At 38.7% G+C, this 25,953-nt stretch overlaps 3 long non-coding RNA genes across 4 annotated transcripts in view; 2 read left to right on the top strand and 1 right to left on the bottom strand.

Annotated features, from left to right (window-relative positions):
- Positions 1-25,953, bottom strand: part of LOC145456251 (uncharacterized) — a 248,805-nt gene that overhangs the window by 150,920 nt on the left and 71,932 nt on the right. The window lies entirely within an intron of this gene.
- Positions 15,461-17,834, top strand: LOC145456594 (uncharacterized). Its single transcript, XR_013920657.1, has 3 exons — positions 15,461-15,856; positions 15,907-16,311; positions 17,659-17,834. It is a non-coding gene; the product is annotated as an uncharacterized LOC145456594 (long non-coding RNA).
- On the top strand, positions 19,027-25,043 carry LOC145455865 (uncharacterized). 2 transcript variants are annotated; one of them, XR_013920442.1, is made up of 5 exons: positions 19,027-20,519; positions 21,045-21,172; positions 21,975-22,091; positions 22,685-22,791; positions 24,580-25,043. It is a non-coding gene; the product is annotated as an uncharacterized LOC145455865 (long non-coding RNA). The 2 variants fall into 2 exon arrangements; XR_013920441.1 differs by lacking the exon at positions 24,580-25,043 and having other exon boundaries at positions 20,229-20,519; positions 22,685-22,967.

Here is a 25,953-nt window from a genome sequence, read left to right as displayed (position 1 = left end):
GGAGGGCTCCAATACTAAATGCAAGAAATCGAGTGACAATAAATCATGCAAAGTGCCAAGACTAAATCTACTGCAAAATATTCCACTTCAAGGCCATATACGAAGATGTGCGATAAATGTGGCTGTCCCCTAACTATGCCAATGCGTCGGAACTGATCATTTAGTCATTATCAAATTTTGCGGTCAGACTAATCAAATTTTGGCTGGCCTTGCAATTTTACCTGATGTTACAACTAATTTCGAGAATTACCTCGCGGGCCACACAAAACCTTCTCGCGGGCCACGGGTTGGCCGCCCCTGACTTATACTGACATATCTAGCTGTAATCCTAATAGGAGGGCAGTAAAGTAAACTTTATAGTAATGCTATGTCGATATGTACTTGGTACGAACCTGGTTTATAATCAAGAATTTGCCATAGGATTCGTTGCAGGTATACCGACCTTCCAATTATCTGCAGAATCTGGAAGAACACAAATTCTTATGAAGTGATGGTATCATTGGATTGAATATTCTGACATCGCAACTTCAGTTGTTTTGGTACAAGACATACAATTTACATTGTACAGCATGCATATTGATAATCTGTCTCCACTTCTCTGTAGTACTCCGTTCGCCAATGAATTGTTCGATGCTTGCCCAGAATGATTATATCATTCCCCACAATAGTGGAACAAAAGTCCCAATCACACAGCGGATACTGGGATCTGATCATTGTGTTCAAGACGCAAATGGAGCAGCGTACGAAAAAAATATACTGAGGGGTTTTAGCCTATGATTTATCAGGGCTACACCCAAACCCCCATTTTGGGGAGCTCGAAGGAGCCCAAGATTATTTCGTTGGTCGTTTGTAGGAGAACATTTACTCAACTTGAAAATTTTTGTCGCGCCTGGCACGATTTCATGCGCCGGGAAATCTATATCATCAGAGATAGAAAAATGCGCATATTTAAGAGGAATAGGCATATCGGCGATGTCGATTTCCACGCATTGATCAGGATTATAACTCCAGATAACAGGTGGCCCACAGCACATTTTCAAACCGGAAAATGGGCCACGGCCAAGAAAGGGCTGAGAACCCCTGATCTAGACCATTGTTAATCAGCTTCATTCCCTCCAATAGCTGAAATCTTATCAGTTATCGTTAAACATAAATCAAACCTATCATATCGCTTCTTGCCCAATTTGCATGTTGCAGGCTTCTGTCTAACCGACGCCTTTTGAAAGTGGCTTTCATCAGCTTTTCCTTGGCTGGGCTAGATGAACATGATACGACTTATGTTCAGCCCCGCTTTCCTCATTGTTCAAAGATTGTGCGACCTGAAATTTTAAATTGATGATATGAATCAGTGGTTCCCGACCAATGTGCCACAAAAATAGTAATTTCATACTTCGCTGGCAGGAAGACCAGAACTTCGGGATTACTTGCATCGAGGGCTGCTCGTACATCAGTTATAGATGTAGAGGGCTTCAGATCAATCATGATGGATGAAGCATCAACGTGTCGTTCTGAATTTCGCAGACCACTGCACGTATCTCCTGCAATTAAAATGTCACTTATGAGACAACATTCTGGATCACAAAGGAAGCGCTAGCTACAAACAAGGCTACTGGGCGGGGAGATAAATTTAAAATATTATACAATAATCGAATGTAACTGTCGCACTGATTCCGAAAAATCTAAATATTGATTGACTTCTTCCTTCTCAAAGTATTCGACGGTGAGATGACGTAGCGCAACACGCCTACATTTTAACGCCGGAACTAGAAACCTATACTTATACTATAATCAAGAATATGAAAACTGACGGTTGCCAGTGAACTCGGCACTTGGTGAATTCAGCCCCACAAACTTTACGCAATCTGCGATCTAATCACGCCGCGACTGTGTGATCTACGCATGCCCTGACGTACAACATTGACAAATCACTCGATAATAATATTAGTTGTTTAATAATTAATATTATTAGTTGTTAATACAATTTACTACAAAATTTCCCGAGGGCCGAATTCACCGAGGGCCGAGTTCACAAAGTGCCGAATTCGCGTGGCCGAATTCACCAAGTGCTGAGTTCACTGGTGATCACACTGACAGCTATGGCGTTGCTTGTAATTTGAATTTGTGAATGTCACGTACACATTATGTAAGAAAATATTTGGAAACACCGCTATACACCATCAAACAGTCGGGGGCAAAAAAAGTTACTATTCGTTTGCGCATCACATCCACATACTGGTGCAATTTGAATTACGAACACCAGCGCCAAGCAAATCAGTAACTTTCGAAGTCTCTGCAAGACAAAACTATCGGTAATCTTAGCGCGTATAACCATAACACTAAATTACCTGAATTTTTTCTTTTCACCAAATTCCAACATATCGCCACTGCATAATTCAACTTCACAATCAAATTCAGCCCAGCCAAAGTCATTGTCATTATGTCATAGTTCTCAAAGTTGGCATTGCCCGCCAGCGGGAACTTCAGTGATATTGTGTAATCCAAAAACTGCTGCAGTAGTTAGTACGATCTCTCGCGGGCGGCCATGGGGTTCCTTCCTATGGGTGCAGCGGTGATTCGCCTGGAAGCTCGTGGTGGTGACTCGTCTTTTTAGACCCCCCCTCTCGGCGGTGGTGATTCGCCGTGAAAACTCGTGGTGGTGATTCGCCCTTTTTGCTATAGGCTGTGGCGGTGATTCGCCTGTCATGTATTCTCACGGTATTCTCATAAATTTTCAAAAAAATACTCTATTATTTATGCTAATACACGAAATAATTTTGGGCCCCCTTCGAGCTCGCCCCCCCCCCAATTGGGGGGTCTGGGTGCGGCAGTTACGGTGCTTATGCCACGGCTCGTATAAATACAAAGTATGTACAAAAACGCTTTTGCATGCTAATCTAATTTTTCGACTGTCCTTATTTTTTGGTCCATGTCGATGGCAACCCTGGGTATAGGCCTCTCTCGCGCGGTGTTGAACATATGTCAGGTAATTAGTCACGTGGTTGGTCCTATGTCAGGTAATTAGTCACGTGGTTGGTCCTTAGTTATTGTGTATATCCCAAATTATTATATATGACCGATTCGAGGTAATCCTAACGTTTACGGTGATTGCGACTTCGATATATAGTTATTCTTATGGGCGCGGCGATGATTCGTACTTTCGGGTATAAGCTGCGAAGGCATATCGTACTTTCAGCAAAAGAAGGTGTGCAGGAATCAGTCGCATGGTAATGTTTTGGTACTTAATTTGCCACAGAGCCGGCGTAGAAGGCGATTCGAATATCAACAATAACCACGCTCACAAACTAACACTTCAAATAGGTGTGAAATATATTACAAACCCCGCGATCGCTCACAAGATAACACCTAAGACATAGCCATCTCTCGCGACTTGTCATTACATACATTCCAATCGCCACAGTGTAATATTTTGATAGTTTTTACTATAAGTAACCAATAACACAACCTTCGCAGACGGTGATTCGGAAACCAACAATTTGACACTTGCCCGCGATCGCTAAATGTTTTCACATCGTTGGAATAGTGGCCGACTTTGGTTGAGTGATAAGGATCATGAGAATATTCAATCAATGTGTTAATTTGTCAACTTGAAATGAAATTCACTACACAACTCAAGTTGATTCGTATCTGAATGTGTTAATTTGGTAAAACTCTAATCCTTTGAGAAATCCTTTTAACGCGATCTGTTGAATCGAACGTAACCTGAATATTACTGACGCCGACTTTCAGCCGCATCGAATTATTCGCACATTCCGTGCCGCTGTTTTCACACCGATTGAATCAATACCAACTTGCTCAACAATAATCAAGAATCACAAGTATGCACATACAATCATTGTATTTATTACTGAGAAATTAAAAGCTTAACAAAAACACGCAACTAATCATTTGCCAACTCTAGCATTAGCAAAAAATTCAGGTATTATTGATTGAAAATCCTTGAGTCCTTATTATTAAAAATGTTATAGTACGGGGTCGGAATCCATTCGCGAGATGTACAAAAGGTAGATCCAGATAATCCAAAATGAAATATATTGTCTTTGACATAGTGTGAATTGAAATAGGATTGACAAACATGACTACCAACTTTCACCCAGTCACATTTCGAGATTATACGCATATTGATTTGAAACAAGTAATGAAACCTTACAACTATTCACGCCTGAGTTTTCTATTTGTCAAATAGAGTTTCGGTAAATAATATCAATATGGCATCGCGATATTTTAATGTGTTACTACACACAATCGAGTCAATAAATGAAATAGCGCCTGCTGTTGTAAATATTTCCAACTTGACAACCACTTGTGCATACCGCGATCGAATTGCGACGCGATGAGTTAAGTCGGGATATTTTCAATCTATTTGTCGAAACCTTGAACAAACTATCTGGTTATTTTTTGTTGCAATTGAGCTAACGGAAATAGTATTACGTCTCGACATTTTAATGTCGTGCCATACTCCAAAAAGTCAACAAGGAAAAATCTTGTCAAGAGTCAAGTAAATCTGTTTGTAACTCACCCAACCAACTCAACAGTATCCGTATGGAAAGTAGCCAAGATTACGCGAGTACATACAATCGCTACAATCTAAAATCCATATCAAGTTCGGTTGTAGTCATATACCGCCAACTCGTCTTTTTTTTTGTTCAACTGTAAAAGTCGTTACTATTCTGTAAGATAAAGGAATTACTACTCGGTTTATTCTGTAGCATAAAGTAATTACTACTCGGTGCACACGATTTGAGATTAACATAATATGTTTGAGTATACGAGATTTGAATGTCTGTCCCATGTAGTTGAGAATTTATTTCCTACGATCAAACGCCGATGTTACATTGCAAGTTATCATGTTGTAAAGATAAGGATTGACACATTGGTTTGACATACGAGAATTTGTAATAGTCGATCAAAACTTGATTAATAAATTACGGCGTAATTAGACCGGGGTTGTGTTAAAGGTTATTATGACAGCAACAAACTTTTCACTACCATGGTTTTAACATGTTGAGTTGTAAAACTATGCGTGTCTGAAATGTTCTTGATTGGAAAATTATTCCACCTTGGTACAAATCACTCTGCGTATCGCGGATATCAGAAAATATTTTACAAATGTAATTGTTTCCGGTTATCGAGACTAAAGATGAAACAACAATTTCATATGCTGGTTAACAACCTGTGCAATACTTTATTGTCAGATTCTGTGACCGCGAATTGAAACATACGCACCTTACACAGTACGCAAAAATCACTTTGGACTCCGGGTGGCGTCATTTAATCCGTGTTAAACTCTGTTCACACTCTCTGTCGAATGCGTGAAATGTAAAACATTTACGAGGTTACACTCTAAGACTTTGATCAGCAGAGATGCAATTTTGAATATCTTTACTGGATGGATCCTTTTCAACCGACCTTGGTTGATACAAAACTCATAACAATAATAAAATCACAGTATGTGCTACACTGAAATCTACAAAAATGTGTTTGTATTGCTGTTCATAGTAGTGATTTGGTACATACCCAACAAAAATCTGGGTATATGATTGTGCACGGTTCGCATATTTGACTGTGAACGCTCTATTGGTATATGCTGTACAGTTCACTTTCACCGTCGAAGGTAGTTGTGCGAATAACCATGTTACGGTTCCATGTTTGTGTGTCTGTTGTCATGCTTCAGATTGAATTTACAGACTCAGAGTCATTGCAATGTGTGTTATTGGTATGACATTGTTATCGGGTGTGCTTGATGACATTCGATCTGCATCAAAATTATTACCGGCTATGATAATGTCTGTGGATCGAAGGCTTATTCCCCGATGTTTGTATACCGACACATTGTATGTAGATGTACACATCGTTTACGTGATTACTTGTGTGGGCAAACAAGCGCAAAGTATGTGTGGATGGTACATTGGTGTTTTTTCGTGGAAACACGGGGTGAAACATGTTTACTTGAATATTGTTCAATGGTTTATCGATTCAGAGTTGATATCCGGATCCGGTTACATACTTTATCAGAGCTCCCGATTTCAAACTGAATGTAGCGATTGACCAATAACGACACAATATAGTAAACATGTGCGAGGAAACTCACAAGTAACCCGGAGTTGTTAGCACGATGGGGAACATAAATTCAACCGTTTTCCGAACACCATTACCCGTGTACCAACAAATTACCAAAGTCGAGGAGGTGTTTTATTCCGACATTTTGACTCTGGAAAACCCAAAGCATGAACCCGGACGTCACAGACATATCGCAACCTATTGTCCAATTCCGAAAACGTACATGTCGATGTACAACAACACATTGCATGCGGGTAACCGATGATTTTGATGGGATGCACCGGAACGAGTGAATATGCGATTACAGAAATGTATCGGAGTCGTTGTTGGTGTATATTTTGTCGCTGTCCGTTGTAAGAAAATACAAAAATATCAAATTGTCGGGCGTGGTTGTCAGTTTTCAAAACGAAAATGGTATTGTTACTCAGGGAAAAGATAGATTTCCAAGTGAAATCGGTATTGTTACTCAGGGAAATGATAGATTTCCAAGTGAAAACGGCGTTGTTACTCAGGGAAAAAATATATTTCCAAATGAAAATGATTAGTTACTCTAGTTAAAAGTATTTTTCCAAGTGAAAATGCTGAAGGAAAAAAATAGATTTGCAAACGAAAAGGGTTTGTTACTCCAGGAATGAATAGAACTCAAAGTGAAAATGTATTGTTACTCTGAGTAAACGATAAATCTCCAAAGGACAATGGTGTTTTTACTCAGGTAACGGTGGACCGCCAAGTGAAAATGGTAATTTTACCCAGGTAAACGTCAGTTGTCCAAACGAAAATGATATTTTTACTTGGGTAAGTATCGTATGTTCAGTGTGAGTAAAGTTGTTAAACGTTGTCGCTTGACGTCGGTATCCCGTTAGTGTACTATTATGAGTGTGAAAAGGATTTAAACATCTTGTGCAGAGTATCAGAGTGTCGCAACAGTGTAAATATTTTTCGCGTGACGAAACAAGATCGTTGTTCAAATGTTAATGCATGTATTTCGATTACTGAGTTGCTGTCCAATAGAGATGACTCTACATTAGACCATGCTGAGTGCTTCGATTAAAACCACAAGACCACATGTAAATCTATTCGCACAACTCGATGACGTTGATATAGTGTTACTAAAATTAATTATTACCTATTTACACGACATAAAAATAACAATTCATGTCGTAGTAAGTAAGTTTCTTGAACTCGTGCTTGATGAAAACGAATGGTGACAAGTATGCTTTTGTGTTTGAGTGAAAAATAATTATTTAGAGTAGTGACAGTTTGTGACCAACGAATGCAAATCGATCATGATATTACAATATACGCTTTCGTCAACATAACCACTCGGCGCAGGAGAAACACTTTAACGTTTTTTCAATAACTTGATCCTCGAGACTTGTTACTTGTACGATGTACCATTGGTGTACAAACTATAACGACCATTTCGTATGATAGTATGTTTTAGTTGTATTGTTCTGAGGACAATCATACGATGACTCAGCACTTTTCGTTAGCAAAGTAAATTGTTTTGTGCGTTAGATTTGTGGAAAGTTAGTCGAATACATACTCTTTTGTGGAAGTAACTGTATTACTGTGATATCATTGGTAGGTCTCTCGAGCAGTCACCGTGATTTTAATTTTGAAAGATGTCGCGATGTCGATATAATGTTTTCTAAAAGTCAAACTCGGACGGATGTCATGACCGTATAGGACTTACGATAAACATTATACTTATACAACTTTGTTACAAGAACTATGACATTTCTGTAAGTACAATAGTTGTGTGTTGGATTATTTGAATATTTAGATGCGTGACCATTCGTGTAAAAATGTTCTTGTGACATCAAAAACAGTTTGTAGAGTCTAACCGACCATTTAGGTTCGTAGTGTGAGGATATCGACTAAAGTCGATTACTTTGTGTGATGTAAATATCCTTCGTACTTTTGTAAGAGTTGTGAGGATGATCATTCGTATCCTACAAAGTAACTAGTTGATACTACAAAATATTGAATGACCGCTAACACACTGAGTTCATAACCCAAGATAGTGAAAATTGTTTACTGTTACACTGACATAATGCGTATCCAGCAAAACGATAGACACCAAAGGTTCGATGGAGTTTAAATCTAGATTGTATTAAGCGAAGTGATGAGTACCTCCAGTAATAAAATCGAAACGACCAAAACAAATTTTCTGTGTCTTGGTTGTTGTAAATACCTATTTGGTATGATATTAGTTGAGTATGTGACAATTCGTATCTGTCGAGGTTGAATATTTAACCATATCGAAATGAATCCAGAACACATGAAGTATACATTGATCACAATGGAATCGATGAGAATGTTAACCACGTAGAGTGTGTTTGTTTGAAAGTCATTTCCAATACGGTTACTTCGGTCGGTATTAATTCCATGTCATACAAAAAACACGAATTCATTGTATAGTTTCGTTTCACGAGAATATTGAGTGAAGTTGAATATTTTTTGTGTGAGGAAAATATCTTGTATTGATATTGCACACTGGTTTCATTACCCAAGTGAGTGAAAATTGTTTTCGGCTGGACGGGTATGATTTGTATTTAGAAAAAACGACCCACGCCGATTAAGCGATGCTGTTTAATATCCAATGAGTGAGTGAAAATTCTTAGTGGTTTGATTTAGCTAGTTAATTGCCGGCGATTCAATCACATACAAGTATATGGTCTTTTAGTGACTGAGTATTGTGACGACAGTTACTTTGACGAATGACAATGGGAAAATTTCCAATTTCTCTGATCGTGTGCGTTGCACAAATAGTTCTAGTATGCAATCAGTGAACATCATACAAATTGACAACGACTTTCAGCAGTTTGGTTAGATGATGACAATTATTCTGGAGTTCAAATCGATATCACTAATATGAACAGCAATACAAACACATTTTTGTAGATTTCAGTGTAGCATATACTGTGATTTTAGTATTGTTGAGTTTTGTATCAACCAAGGTCGGTTGAATAGGATCAATCCAGTAAAGATATTCAAAATTGCTTCTCTGCTGATCAAAGTCTTAGAGTGTAACGTCGTAATGTTTTACAGTTGCCCTACTTCGCCCAGACATTGCTTCATTCATTCATTTGCTACTATCATTTAATTTTTCTTCATCTTTTCAACTACAATTCGTTACAGACGAATCATGCAGAGACGATGTAGGCATATACTTGTTTCATGCGGGTTTTATCAGACCACTGGACTTCCAAAGTTGTATCGATCTCTCCTATCCGACACCAAATACTGTGCATGCAAATGTTTTCTGTATGATCATTGCTGCTGTCCATTTGTTCTGTATTTCTGTTGTATGAAAATAAAGACGCACAGTCTCTCTCAGTTGGTATTCCAAGCATTACTGCGCAGCAACATCAAGTATGAGTACTCGTAGTACAGCAGAGGTGAAAATTCCGTCTTAGCTGCACAAGTTCACGTAGAATTGGTTAGGTCAACGACGCTTGCATGAGTTCAGAAATAGGTGGAGGCAGCAAGAATTTCAGCGAATCGTTCGTGTTCTGACTACATCCGGTTATTTAACGATAGCCCTTTGGAACTCTTCGTATGGCGCAAACATTCCCTCGGAGCTCCAATTATGAGCATACAGATCAGTATCCTACTTGTTCTTACTTCATTAAGCGTAGGCTAAGATCTCTTGTAAAGGTAAAGGTGGGCGTCAAGTTCTGGTACTTTCACGACAACAATTTGCAATTATTAGTATGGCGTAAACTTTCCCTCGGAGCTATAAGTATGAGCATAAAAATCAGTAATAGTAACCATTCAAATCAGTAACCAGAAATGCGAATAAATAATGTACAAAACAGTAGCCTGTCAAAAACGCATACAGTCTCCATAGTAACGGGCCTACGTCACACGGTGCCGGACGAATAGCCTGGGAAATTTTTCGTCCGGTACCGGACGAGTAGCCACCAGAGATGGGCGGATTCCAGATTTTGGGAATCCGTATCCGTCCTGATCCGACAGTCAAATAGGATTTCGGAGTCCGACAGTTGAGCAACAAAATTAGGATCCGAAAAAATCCTGCTATTGCTTTAGTGCTATTTCACATCAAATATAGCCTGCAAAACAGATATGAACATTATAATCAACAAATTAGTATCAAGTAATGCCTTACAAGGGTTTATTTATATCACATTTCGAATCAATAATGTTAGGTACGGTATATATCTTGAATATAAATGCGAGTAGAAGGAACTAGGCAGGGGAAATGTGCTAAAAAGACTGTGAGAACAGAGAAAGCAATTTAGTTGCTTTACGGAGAGGGTAAACATAGTAACCCAGGCATGCCATGATGCCAACAACAAAATCAGATATTGTGCATTGTGACTTGGCCAAGACAACTAGGCCTATAGTACTACTTAAGAATGGAACTAAATTTTCACAGAACAGACATGTATCAAACAAAATGGATGAATCAATCAAAATGATCACTTAATAGAGCAGCAATGAATAGGAAATATATATAATTTTATATAATCAGCATGATGATGTGCACAATCAATCATAGAGTACAGGTGGTACTTCAGTTCTAGTGTGTTTCCTAAATCATAAACATGACCAATTGACCATGCCAGCATATATTCATACTAATCATACATTACCACACCACACAATCATTCCAAATGACATCAGAAATCAGAACCACCAGTTACCTCTGCATACCGCAACAATACCGATACCTCGCTTTTCTGTCATCCTGACAACTGATATCAAGTACCATAATGGCTGATGAACAGGAAGTATAAGACTCAATATCTGAGGAACAACTGAATTCGAAAACAAACACTTCTGCAGGCTCTGCAGCTCGCTTGCTGGAGCCTGCCTTCGTCCTCATCTCATCCAGCAGTAATCTCATCATTGCAGAAACTTTACTTATGTTGCTTACCCATTTCAACGACGTGACCGGTATCAGCGGTCTCAACGTTGTCATTTATTGTCGGAACCAGCCTGGGCTTGATCCATAGCAATGAATGCATTTAACTCAAGCCCCGAACTACTGCCATCTCCGGCTAAGCAAATTTGCGTTGTCACCATGTTACAGTTGCATTGTGGGGAATAGGCTGGACGACTTAGTACAGGCGCTTATGGAAAAACGTCCAGTTTTAAAATATATTTGATTCGTATTGGGTTTGTAGTATTTTATACGAATGGAGCTTTGAATGAATAATCATCGTAACATTCAGGATTTGTTTCAGCCCAATATCCCGTGTTTATATCTGTGTATTTCGACATGTCGAAGACATCTCGTTTTGGTGGTAGGCTAGTGTTTGTTGCGCCTATGGGTGCAGTAAAAGGCAGAAAAAGATATCCACGGAGTCATATATGAGAAGTAATAGCGATGGTAGTAGCGATGAAGAGTCTTTGGTAAAGCGTCGGCATCCAAGAACATTTCACCGGTGAGTGAATGGCAGAATATGCAGGGCAGCAAGACTATCTTAGAAGCATCAGTTTCTATTTTTAATATCTCCTGACCAGCACAGTCAATCAATGTCAAGATAAGCCACAGCATTAATGAATAGGCAATGCTAAAGTGTAATTATAACAGAACATTTTGTCACAAGTATATGGATGTTGGTATGATCAGAGCAGACTATATCAGCAGTCCCAGCACCATGTCAGTTCATCAGTATTCATGTAATAGCATGACCAGCCAGGTCACTGTTTGTATTCTGTATGGGCAGTTCAGCCAATAACTAGCTTAGTACTCAATCCTTGCTTAAAATTGTCGTGAAGGTTGGAGGTAGGACTAGAAGGAGAGGTATAATTGAGGGTCACACGGTTTTGTCCAGCATATAGTTGAGTAATAATTATATATTTCTGGTGCCAGATGCTCACACTGAAGTTCAAATTGCTAATTGCCTGGTCGAGTTCATTATAGCTTTGTGTGTGCGAGACGTTCGATTTGTCTCGTAAGATGTTTTTTTAGGTTCATAATTGGCTTTAGATTTAAAAGGTTACCTAATAGTTTATCCTTCTGGGGTAGAAAGTAAGAGATATATTTAAATCAAACAAGATAATTTCACATATGTTCCTGCTACTTTTATCATCGTTCATAACAAAGAATGGTCAATTTGGTGAGCTTCGTATAATAGAATTACTTGTGAACTGATACAATGTTCTCTACAACGCAGCTTTCCTACCAATGATTCCCTGAAAGACAGATGGATAGAATATATTAGAAGAAAAGACTGGGAGCCAGCAAGATCATCGGTCATCTGCTCTGATCATTTTTCAGAAAGTGATATTTACCGTTTTGGCGGGAGAAATTCGTTTAAAGACGAATGCGGTGCCGACAAGATTTCTGAATTTTCCAAAATATATGAGGCCAAAGGTGCGGTAGACACTAGACAGTGACTATATATTTATGAAGTTTGAGTTCCAATTACTATACCTTTATTTTAGCCCTAGTTAACATAAAATTCACAAATTTCAGGCTTCGAATAACGGACGAGTGAGACCTTCTGCAGTTCCAGATAAGAAACGGCATTATGAAGCACAAACCACTGAACCTGAAGTAGTTCTTCACGACCACAGCTACTGTGCGCTCACGTCTCCTCGAAAAGTCGTTCAACACCAACGCCGTAGGGTGGCAGAAATTAAAAAGAGGTTGGTTGCAGCCAGAATGAGAACATACTGTCTGCAAAAAAAGTGAAAACTCTGGATGAGGTCATTGCATCTATTGAAAAGAACAATTTGATAAGCGATTCGTGTGTAGAGGTAATGTCACAAAAATTCAGTGGTCTATCAAGTGAGCTCTTGCAACGTATGAAGCTACAAGCTGGTGGAAGAGGAGTCAAATACTCCAAGGAACTGCAATCATTTGCAATAACGCTTCAGTATTATTCCACTAAGGCATACAATTTTGTGCGTCAGTACTTTCAACTTGCTCTTCCCCATCCAAGTGTGATAAGACGCTGGTATGGAAAACTCCCCGCTGAGCCCGGCTTTACTAGTATTGCCTTTTCTGCTATCAGAGGAAAAGTAGAGGCATCAGCAAATCCTGTAATGTGCTCCATAATGACGGATGAAATGTGGGGTGGCCTTCAATGTGACTGTGCCCGTGCTGCGTAAGAAGAGAAGAAATTCCATTAAATTGGAACTAAGATCAGAATCGGTTCGTTTATTATACCTCGTTCGCAGATATTAAGCCCTAACTTATCCCACATTTGACTTTCAGATCACCGTTAATTACGCCGAAGGCGACGTAAAGTCGATCACAATTAATTAATTTATTTCTGTTTCTATTTTTTTATGTTGTTATTTTAATAGAAAAATTTAAAAATTTGTTTCTCATAACTGAAGCTGGTGTTTCTGAAAACGAAAGTTCAGCATTTTGGTACGAGACAGTGCAGCGCGGTATTTCGTGTGACGAGGCAGTACAGCGCGTTATTGCGTGTGACCACAGAAATGGTTGAACTAAAGCCAGGTTCGAGTGCTTCATCTAGTACGGTAGGCAAGTATCGTGGGCAGAAAAACTGTGAACTAGAAAATCTAATCTAATTTCTGGTTTCATGAAAGTGCAAAACGAGCCAAGCTTCATGTAGGCTACACACGTATATGGGTAGCTATAGGTGTAATTATGATCAAATACATGTACGCCATTTAGATTGTATCTTGTGCCGTATTGATTCGATAAAATTAATATTTATTATGAACTCCCACAGTACACAGATTGCTGTAACCAACATAGCCTCAATTTCACTGTGAATTGGGCAATTCTAGCTACATCTGAATAAGGACCCATGCATTTCTTGTTTCTCTCATTCAATGAACTCATTCAGTCACTTCTACACAAGTCACTACCCCATCGCTACACATAGCAGACATATCTTTACTTTCTCTTTTTCGGATTTATTTAAATACGCTGAAACAATAAATACGTAGAATAACCACAATGGCATTCAATTGATTTCAGCAGTGCCTTTTGATATGTCCCATGATGCTGAATTTTCTCCATCAGCAATATTCACAGCCACAACGTAGCTGGCAGTTACAGCATTCACATCAGCTCCATTGCAGTATGAAGATTTTGAATCCAGGATAGGTAATTCTGAGGCACGCTCCGATAATAACTGCAAGGTGGCAATCGTAGATGCTTTTACTTTCTATAGATACATATATCTGAAAGATAACTGAACTGGCATTATACATCTTTCGACAGCTTGGGTATTTCTGTACACGTAAAATATGCTGGATACAACGAGTTAAGCAATCTACATCAGGAATATAACCACAAAAAATACATACGATGACACATAGACAACCTTATTTTACCACGAACAATCAAAACCACTTATATCTTTGACATGTCGAAATACACAAATAACCCAGATATAAACACGAGATATTGGGCTGAAACAAATCCTGAATGTTACGATGATTATTCATTCAAATCTCCATTCGTATAAAATACTACAGACCCAATACGAATCAAATATATGTTAAAACTGGACGTTTTTCCATAAGCTCCTGTACTAAATCGTCCAGCCTATTCCCCACAATGCAACTGTTTCTAGTGACAACGTAAATATCGCGAGTAGCGCACTTCAGTGTTTATATAGCTCAGTGATTTAACTACGGAAATAATATCTAAGCAGCTTTTTTCATTGAATATAAGATATGTTGAACCTTTATCACCCAATATTTGTTATGAATATCAAATCCTGTTTAAATCCGGCTCATATGGCAGTTTCAGAATCCGGCTCCGATCCGGCCACAGTAAAATTCATCAAAATCCTGCTCCGGCTCCGGCTCCTGAACCGGACTTTGGCCATCTCTGGTAGCCACTGCCTATATTTATTGAACAGCAACAACTTCGGTCATCATTAACTGCGATAACCGTAATGAATTTCACTAACATTCTAGTGGCACGTCTGCGCCGCGGTTAATCATGTACGAATGAAACTAATCGACACGCTGCTAATCGTAAACTTATGCAGTACTTGTAATACTATATAGTATAGCGATGAGCATGATCATGATAATATTTAATTATATGCAATCATTGAAGTTCGATTTGCAGCACAGTGGGTTTCATGTTGTTGTAATATCCAACTTACTGTTTGATGTGTACGGTATATACTATGAAAAGTTTGACACGAATTTCCAAAGACTGCAAGATACATGCAGCAAACCAGATGCAGCATCGATGAATGTATTATAGCCTAGCCAGTGGTTTATGTAGATACATAATTTGAAAGTATATTATAGGATGTTCCTTTACGGAATGCGAAATTGCTGAATTTGTGGCTGAAAACTATAGTTGCACCTATGCTAATGAATATTAGCATTCCATTGACTGGCCCTGGCATGTATATAAATGTATTTGTTGTAATTTTGTGTTGTGTCCACAAGACCACAACAACATTATAACCATTGATACTAGTCGAGGCTTTCGGTGAACATGTCAAAATGTATGGCTTTATTATTAGTTAAATGTTAGGGTATTCTAGGAACAATCATTATAGTTAACCCAACTTTAACCTCAGCCTAATTTAATGATACCCCAACACTAAACCAATTATAAACTACATGGATTTTAACATGTTTATGGGGAAGACGGGTTGTCGCAATGTCGGCAATGTCGTAGTGCAACATACTTAAAATGCTTACTTATAACTTGCAATATAACGATAACTTATAATTTATATACATATAGCTTATCTATACGATATCTTGAAATCCCTGGTAAGAAATATTAGTCGCAAAAATTATAGTCGCATTTAGCTCATTGGATATCTTGCACGTTCCTCGTCATGTATTATGAAAGTTTAAAATTGGTGAAACTAGATAATTATTCCATTTGAGTTTTCACTTCTTCTCGGACCTTGAGTTGACATCGATCTTTAGATATTTCGCCCATTACCTTCCAATAAGTATATTGCACGGAGACATTGTGCCAACATTCACAAAATATATTGCACGGCAATATCATTGCCTACATTACAGCGACATTCACAAAGTAGATGGGCCTAGGGATGACTGATTGCTGATAGTCATGTTGTCGTGAATAAGAAAGCACAATATTGTTCCTTATTATCAATGGATTCGTCATGCGGATGAGGCAGGGGCATACCTGGATCTGCGTATACAACATCGCTTCATTTTTAGCACGAGTCTAAATATGGAACAGGCAATGTTATATAGTACTTTTCAACATTGGAGCAACGCATCGCAGTCGTGCATTGTCCATGGATTAAGAAGTTGAATCATGTAAGTTGTAGTGATGATTTATGATTGTTCATGTTCATTATTCAGCGATTTATTAGCCTGAAAAAAGTCTCATAAATGATGCGCAAATAGACTCTGCGACGGTGGTTCCCGATCAGGATTTCGCCAGTGGTGCTCAAAATTGCTGCATGATATTTTGATATTGTAGCTCTACGACTCGATGTTTCGTTGAATCCATGTGTGCCATAATTCACAGTGGCGCTGATCTGGTATGCATGATTTCTATAGATATCTCAGGTTGGCCGCATCACTTCTGTTCTGATTAGTAGGGCTTGGCAAAATCGAGCACCTGAGTGAAGAGTGATTGATTCTGAATCTGGTGTTAAGTGTCAAGTATTCGATAATCACTCATCATGTTATACTCAAAACAGTATGAGTATTATGGAAGGTTGAAAACGTATCTTTTATGTTTTCACTAAGAACATACAATGATGCCATGCAAGTTTTGCATCAGACTAAATTACAGATAATTTGGTGTATTTTCGACCGACACCTATTTCATTGCACTTTGGGATTATGCTGTGGGTTAATCATGACTTCACAGATGTGTCATTTCCACTAAAGTGAATAGCTTTGTACTACGTATTTTGTATGCTACTTCCACATTGGAAAATGGTATCAAAAATTATAAGTTTATTGATAACTGTACTCTTGGTGGCAAAGAGCGTATAATTTCAGAAGGCCTACTTGAAAAAGCCATCTACTTCGCTTGAATCAATAGAATTAATGGTGACCATTGAACTCGGCCCATGACGAATTCGACCCATTGAACTTGGCCTTCGGTGACTGGGCCCATGGTGACTTTGTCAATACAAATTAATATAAATGTCGTGAATTGTATTATTAATTGAAGGGAATGGCTATTGGCGAATTGGTGGTGGTGGATATGTCGTGTGAATGTTATTCCTTCTGGGGGGCGGTATCGTATGTCGGATGTATAAAATGTTTTATTAGGCGTACGGAGCTGTATAATGTTGACGAAGAGTGCAGAACGTCAAGGATCCAATCACACATGGTGAATTCGGTGTATCCCAAGATTAGGGTTGGAGGGGCTTAGGTTTAGGCCGAGTTCACCGAAGGCCGAGATTACCGTAGGCTGAGTTCCATGGGCCCAATTCACCATGGCCCGAGTTCACTGGTAGTCGAATTAATACTCGATTTAGATTCGAGTACTCATGTGCCCAGCCCTACTGATTAGTGAGTATAATGTGCGAATAGCCAAGCTTGTACACCATTGTTTTTGTTTTTTAACAGGACGTTATGGCTACCTGGCTTGAGTTCTTGGCAAATGCCTTCACTAAACCTATTCTAATCATTTAAATTTCCTAGATCGACAATGTCTTCAATTGATGGTAACAACGTCAAGCAGGCTGTACTAAGAATGCCTTCTAGACTGGGGCCGACATCGTTTGGAAGAACTACTGCCACCTAGAACAAGCGTTGCTTTTACTATACAAAATTGGTGCTGCGCCATGCTCGGGGAAAAACTCAGAAAGCAATCGAAGGTTAAAACATTGAACACACTATATGGCAGTGGTTCCTAACCGGGGAGGAATTCCCCCCTTGGGGGGGATTTTGAAATTTTTAGGGAGGAATCTGGCTTAATTTTTTAAGGGGAAATCTGGCTTTGGCATTGTATCGGCTTTGGCATTGTATCGGTATGTTTCTTTGGCGGATTTCAAGCTATGTGTATGTTTAAATGCTCATAAATGCTATTACACCCCGTGATAAAGTGAGGCTGACGAGACGATTTCGTTGGGTCCGCGACAGTCACTCGACCAAATTGCTACTAAGCAGGATAACGTCAACCCGAATTCAGCACAAGGCCGCTAGTGAAATTGTTTAACTTTTTAAGTCAACATATGAGGAGCTAATGTGAAAAACATACCGTACCAAATTCATCGATTCAACTCAAGTCCATAGAAAGCGGACTTGGTGATTTATTTTTCGTCTGCGGCTACCCGACCGGTCAAAAACAGGTCAAATTTGACTGTACTTAATCAAAGTTTAGTGCGGTCCGCATTCGCCATAGTTCGGACATATCTGAATATGTTTGGCCATTAATTGCTCAGTCAACAAATATTTGCGCGTTAAAAAGCACATTTTGATTAGTCTAAGGCAACTTTTTCATAGGGGGGGAATTTTAGATCAAATATAGGCCAAGGGGGGCACGAGACGAAAAAGGTTGGGAACCACTGCTATATAGAAACCAGAGGTGGTCAAAATTAAGCATCTTTTGTAGGCTACTGAAGTTGAAGTAATGTCAGGAATTTATACAAACGTAGATGTAACAAGTTACAAGGTGTGTCAAATCTATTTGAAATGGAAGTCGAAAATGAAGTTCTGAAATATGCTCTAGTAATTACTTTTAAAAAGTAGATTTGGTCGATGTGTTGCATACGATTGCCCGACATATGAGCATGCGACACAATGGAAAACGACAGTTGAGCATGGAACACTTTAGCATGCGTCACTTCAGTATGTGACTTCATAACCCCAAAACGAACCCTAACCCGAAACATACTGAAATTAACTGCTATATATCCTGACCCCAAGCCCTACCCTAACCCAAGCTTAAATTCAACCCTAACCCGTAATTTAACTCGCACACTGTAAACGAAAATGGTGTGTTTCCGAAATTCACACCCTAACGTAGGGTGTGTTATGGGTCATCACACCTATTGGGTACTTAATTTGTCATTTACACCTAAGCTATTGGTGGAAATGAGCCGAACACACCCCTACACACATATACCATAAGATATACACCCCAAGCATTGGCATTTGGGGTGAATTGTTAAAGATTACACCTTTTGTCAGACAAATATGAAGTTTGGGATTCAATCCGCGCTAGCCGCTTCCACAAAACTTGACTGTTGAAGTTTTAAGTCTGTGTCGGTCAGAAGCCTGGTTAAGCAGGCAGGGGTGCGGCAAGTCTGCATTCTTGTTAAAAATTCAGTCGAATCACTGTACTGAGCGTTGTATGGGCACTTGAGAACTTCTCTGCTGTGTCTAACTGTAGGTCGTGTAGGACATATTCTCTTTGGGGTTGAATTATCCACCGAAAATGCGTGTTTTCGCCCACTTTATTGTTGTCCATGTCTTTAAGGCTTCTTGGGTAGGCTTCGGCAATGTTCCATTGTTCAGTCTTTATGGATTTAACCCGGTTCGATCAAGTAAATTCGCCTACGCATATAGTTTCAGTTTCAGTGACAAATAAGCATTCGTTGTATAACATTCGTGTGCTACATTGACATGAATGAATAATAGCTAAGTCCGCAATATCATATTGTAATTCACATTTATCGTGCACTGCGGTACTCGTACTTTGGCTGAAATTTCACCCTGTCTACTATACTGTGACCGATGTATCTCAAGTGTGTCGCAAAAATACGACACATTATGAAGTTGTCACGATACTGGTTTATAATTTCTTTCATGTCACGTCAAATGCACAATTGTACATAGTACGAAGCCTATATGTACAAAATATATCGGGCCTATTCCGCACAGCATTAGTGTATAACCACAATATAATGCAGGTTAAGGGTATTTAGAGCTGGGAATACTAGAAGGAGTTAAATTTCAGCCACAAACTTATATGAGCAGTACGCAATATGGGCGTAGCAAGAATTCAAATTAGAATGGAACACCAGGTTACGTCACGGAACAATCATTGAATTGGGCGAAAGAGGGACTAAATTGGGCAAAGTTTCCTGGTTATTTTCATATCTATATTGATGTGTTATTCACTATTTGGTAGCTTTATGAATTGCACACTAAGCCTAACCGACAATTCGCATACAGCTTTCGGATCGTATCAATGGTTCGATCTATGAAGATAAATCTAGTACTGCAAGACTTTTTGAAGCTTCTTATGATGCAATCTGCAGCTTCACAGCTATCAAATCGATATTTCCGATAAATCAATTATAGTATACATACAAATATTCCGGAGATCCTTAACTTCAATATAGTTATTACATCAGTGAGTCAATTGTCACATCATAATGGAATATACAAACCGTCGTCACCAGAACAGCTGCTGCTATGTTTGGCTAAGCTATGTAAAATGTTTCGTTACATGCCGTATTTCCGCGCTTAAGAGACCAGACTGGCTATCGACTGACCGTATTAGTCGTCGTGAATCTGTGAAGAAAGCCTCTTTCGAGATTGAAAATATCTGGATGGTGAGTTACATTTCGTATCTGTACTATTGTAGTATAGAACATTTGTTCCGTTGCGTTTCCAGTACAGATCCGATTCCTGTTACTCAGTGTCGCAGCTGTACTGAACAGAATTATATGTAGCAAGTTGGAATTTTAAACGTACCGGTAGTGACGATACATTGAATTCACATAAATTGTTATATCACCAGTACCGATACCAATCTCCAAGACACAGTAGCTCAATGTCTCTAATGGAGATACTGTTGACAGGTCCAGCATTAGCTATGATTATAAACTACGGTAATTTGGGTTTGAGCAACATCGTTTGTAAGTGCATTGAAAAAAAATCGACTCGATTGTCGTTATATTGATTACCAAAGCACATCACGACCTGTTTAAGTGTAAAGGGTAGCCTACCACTGACTATGCAGAGCTATGTTTATAGGCCTATCACCCTGTCATTATCACTGAGCTATATACACATTATATATTATGTTATGTTATGGTAGGAAGGTAAACATATTACGGGTATCTATTCTACTTCAGACTTGCATGGGCAAAGATCGCAAATTTGGGGCTCTTGAAGAATGAAATTATCGATTTCTCCTCATGAGAAAACATGTGTAACATACAAACAGCAAATGGCTGAAGCATATGAAGCAATGGTATCTGAGGTGAGCAATGGACATTTGATGAAATCTTTCGATCCCCGTAAATTGGGGCCAGTAAATGTTAATGATATTATGACATGGGTGAAAATATGACGATGCTATATTGCTATCACTATGAATATGAGAGACTTGACTAGGAACAGGCTTACCTCATTGAACATATTTTGCAGTGGCCCCCTCAGACTATCTGCTAAGAGTATGTGACCCATCAACTAGACTACTTCTTTTGAAACTACTTCTCTGAGTTCTGTTCATATATTTATTTTAATTTGAAGCAGCTTGACATGGATTTGACATAGCCACTTCTATATGAGAAATTGACATCTATTGCTTGAGTAGCAATGCGCACTACTGCGGTCAACTCTGTGTGCAACAATGCACGGATTAGCTGGGTCTTCAATGTTTTGACCAATATGAAGAGGCAAACATAGCCTTGCCAAAGTTTATCAACTATCCTTTCGATCAATATAAACAAATCATAATATATGCACTTCTTGACTCATGATATGACATACACACGATCTGTGCATATGCACAAATCTGCTTTTTGTTAGATTCAAGGACTGATTGCTATTAGTAGCAGACTCTTACTCTGTGAATGTGAAATCAAATATGTTGTTGGTGAGTAATATACTATACGTAGGATAGTTACAAAATTGTACTTTAACTCGCTTATTTACAAGCATAAAGCAAGTCAAGGCTACAACATCAGTACACATTTCGGATGTCGTGGGCCTTTCGAATCCAATCCAAATTGTCAACTAAACGTTTACCGTATGCCTCATGGTTATTTTTTCAATTTTAGGATGCTGCTATACAAGCTAATATCATGGAATTTCAACCAAATCGACGTCACATTTAACGGTAGAAGCGTATGCTGCGAAACAGTAAAGGATCGTTATCAAACAGCTTATATTCCAAGGTAATCATTATCATTCAGCTAATTTGCAAATTTCCATGTATAGGCTAAGGCAATGGTTCCCAACGTGGGCGATATCGCCCCAGGGGTCGATTTGGCGGTCTAGGGGAGCGAAAATGACGAAGGGGGCGACAGCGGGGCGAAAATGGACAAAGGGGGCGACGGGGGGCGAAAATAGGAAGGGTCGATAGGGGGGGCGATGACGCGTCACGGCTGAGCTTTTTTTTTAGTCAACCCACGGAAATTTAGTTACAAAAGTGTGTCAAATTAGACATCGAGCCGAAAATTTGACCTTTTTTTTAGTCAACCCGCCGGTGATTACAGTTTGTATGCCCAATTTTCGGTCCACAAAATTTTGGGGGCGATGATCGGTGTTGACCTTGAAAAGGGGGCGATGTGTCGAAAAAGGTTGGGAACCACTGGCCTAAGGCAAGTCAAGGTTTCCTAATCAGACCTGTATCTGCGGTCGCTTTGAATCCATTCTGAAAGTCAATATTGCCCAACTAGAAAACGTTTCGTGTTTTGGATTAATACCAAGTAGTCAAATTTAAATCAAGTCCATGCATCTCTTTCTCTGATTATTTTTTAAATTTTAGGATGCTGCTTAAAGACTGCATGCTCCAAGAGCAAGATTATATCACTGGAACTAACCGAGTTTAGGAGTATGCTGCGACAACTGAAAGACTCGTTATCAAGCCAGCAGGTATGACAACTTTGTTAACGACACCTGATGTCAACTTTCGTAGTCGCATATATGAAGTAAACCAAAGCAGAGATGGTCAAAGTTACTAGCGTTGCTACTCAAGTCTATGTAGAAATACCCCGTCAATTTATACTCGATTACAAGTAGATGCAACAGTTCCCCATACAAGTCAAAACTATGTCAAGTGGAAGTAGAATACGAAATGTCGGAAAAATAGTCAAGTATGGTAAGTAGTTTTTCGGAAGTTTGTACTTTGAAAATTGCAATATGAATCTTCGCGACTAATATAAAATTACTAATGGCATATGACACTACTAACAGGAACAATCTTCAAAAATATATTCAGCTATTCCTGGTACAGGTGGTGTTGCTAGACTTGGACAACTAGATATTCTAGTTGTCTAATTATACTAATTGAAGCTATTCTAATTTGTGAAATGTTTCTATGCTCTAATTCTAATTCTAATCGAATTTATGAAATCTTTCTATTGTCTATGGTAATTTTAATTCTAATCTAATGTCTGGGATTCCTGAAAAGGCTACAGGAGAACTGTAGAATGCGGAACGAGCCAAGCTTGCGGTGCAGTAGGGGTGTCAAAAATGACTTTTTATTCTCAAATTCTACTCGCTACTTGATAAAATTGTTAGGTTACCTTATTGAAGCTTGCACACTAAATTTGGTTTGATTCCAACCAGCAGCCGCATTGCTACTGGAGAAGAAAGTTTTTTTTTTAATTATATGAAAATGAACGAAAAAAGATTTAAAATTTCCTGTTCACCCCCATGAAATTGTTGTCTATAAACGATGCCCACCAAATTTGCCACAATTCAAACCAGCCGGAGTGGAGTTACTGATGTCGAAAAATTTGGATTTGAATAAAATAGTATTTACGGTTGGCACAACTGTAATAACTGATTAAAGAATCGGTCACCGTAAAAATACTATTATATTAAAATCCAATTTTTTTTCAGCGGCAATAACTCCGCTTCCACTAGTTGGAATTGAGCCAAATCGGTTGAGCAATGTTTCTATAGAAAACCTAACAATTTAATGGGGTGAACAGAAAATTTCAAATCTTCTTTTATTCATTTTCATATAATAAATAAAAAACTTTCTTCTCCTGTAGCAATGCGGCTACTGGTTGGAATCAAACCAAATTTGGTGTGCAGGCTTCAATTAGGTAAACTAACAATTTTATCAAGTAGCCAGTAGATTTGAAAGAAAAAGTCATTTTTGAACACCCCTACTGTACAGTAGAAATTTGCTATTCTCATGCTCATGAGATGAACTATGATTTGATGATAACGGAGTTTGATTCAACTTTTGGCGATTTCAGTAATTCTAACTGTTAGGTAGAATTATAATTTTAATCTAATTTCCAACTGTGTAGCTCAAATTTTAATTCTACTCTAATTCGAAAAAAAAACTTGTAGTTGTAATATAATTCCAATCCAATTTGGAAAAGGGGAACGTTTTCTAGTTGTCCAAGTCTGCCTGTTACATGCGGTTTGCATGAAAACTATCCATCAATTTTCATCTTGTCGATGCCTAATTGCCCACACATACAGTGATCGTGTGTGAACATGTTTCCTATAGCGGTAAGTTCATCCTATCGGACCACAGTCTGTACTGCAATTCCTTAGCAAGTGTAACATCTGATTTTTGTAAGTACTTTGTGAAAATATATATCCTTTGTAATGGCTTCTATTTTTGTGGTCTTTCATTAAGTTATGCATGTTAGCATATGTGCCTGTTATTTGGGTTGTGAATATGCATTTTGATTTCAGGATGATGCCACAAGTTCTTGCTGAAGATAGTGACTCAGCCTTCACCGTACAAGAGTGTTTTTCGGAAACCTGGAGGAGGCGACTTCCCAATACTACATGGGCAATGTCCTTCGAGCAGTATTTTCAGTGAACTTTTTTCTCCGTCGCTGGGATCTCTGTTTTTATTGTTTCACGAAATATGTTTCCATTTTATGTTATTATGGTTCAATTGATATCGAATATATGCAATCAAGAAAGTTTATTTGCAATAGCGTGTCATTTGGAAGAAGATGCAGGATTTCAAGTGGGGTGTATATATTGAAATTCCGCCCCAATCAATTCTAATGGCTAGGGTGAGATATCCGATATACACCGCAAGGAATGGGGTGGATTCTGGTCATTCACACCGGCAGGGTTACGTAAGTTCTGTTTTCGTGTACCACCTTTTGGGGTGTGTATAACCACTCTTTTCGCTAAGAGTGCATGCTCATGTGTCGCATGCCCGTATGTCCACAGACCGTTGCATTCTCAATAGTTGGTGGTGTGATCAAAGTAATCATTGTTTGCACTTGAGTAGAAGTAGTAGCAACGCTGTTAACATCTACTCCAGTATAATTAGCGATTCACAAGGCTTGTAAAAATCTCTTCAAAAAGAAACAGGAAAGTTCTGAAAAGTAGGCCAGGCCTACACAAGTATGTACGTAAGAAGTTTCAAAAACTATATTTATTGGAGGTAATACATACTTTTAGCGCGATGTTATTAGGGCTGGGCAAAATCGAGTACCCGGGTGATTCGATGCTGAATCGAATATTTAGCTTCGATTCAATTATCTCATTATGACGTCACAACGTTATGAATGATGACAAGTCGTATGCAACTTCAAAGACAAAATTTCCAGTTCTACATCACATCGAAGATTGTCTGGTCAATTTTGGATCATACCTAGCACTTTGTGACAACACATCTGTCATATACACGAACGTGCGTAGCTATGTCCTACATGTTTCGTATTCTGCGATTCGACCAATCACGGTTTCAAGGCCTCACAGTGATATATAGAATCGAAATTCGGTTTCTCGGTAAAGTATTATATAGTTTCGAATACTGAAAATATATAATACTTAACTGAGAATTAGAATTTCGATTCTATATTCGTACTCGAAACTTACTTTCACTTACTCGACTCGAATCATTGGAATTAATACTCAATTCAGATTCAAGTACTAGAATCATTGTGGCCAGCCCTAGTTATTGTAGGTGGTCACTTCCAAACAAAGATGGTCTGAGTAGTCGTGGTTAGTACTTACGTATCAATAGCGATTTACAAGACATCAAACTACCTTTCAAGTATAAGTAGAAAGTGAAGTTCGGAAGAGTAGGCTACTGTGATGAGT

This window comes from Botryllus schlosseri, chromosome 14, assembly GCF_051294905.1.
Source record: "Botryllus schlosseri isolate E-star chromosome 14, Bs_hap1, whole genome shotgun sequence".
Classification (NCBI taxonomy): domain Eukaryota; kingdom Metazoa; phylum Chordata; class Ascidiacea; order Stolidobranchia; family Styelidae; genus Botryllus; species Botryllus schlosseri.
The sequence above is the reverse complement of the archived record's forward strand: the minus strand, read 5'-3'. Positions and strand labels throughout refer to the sequence as shown.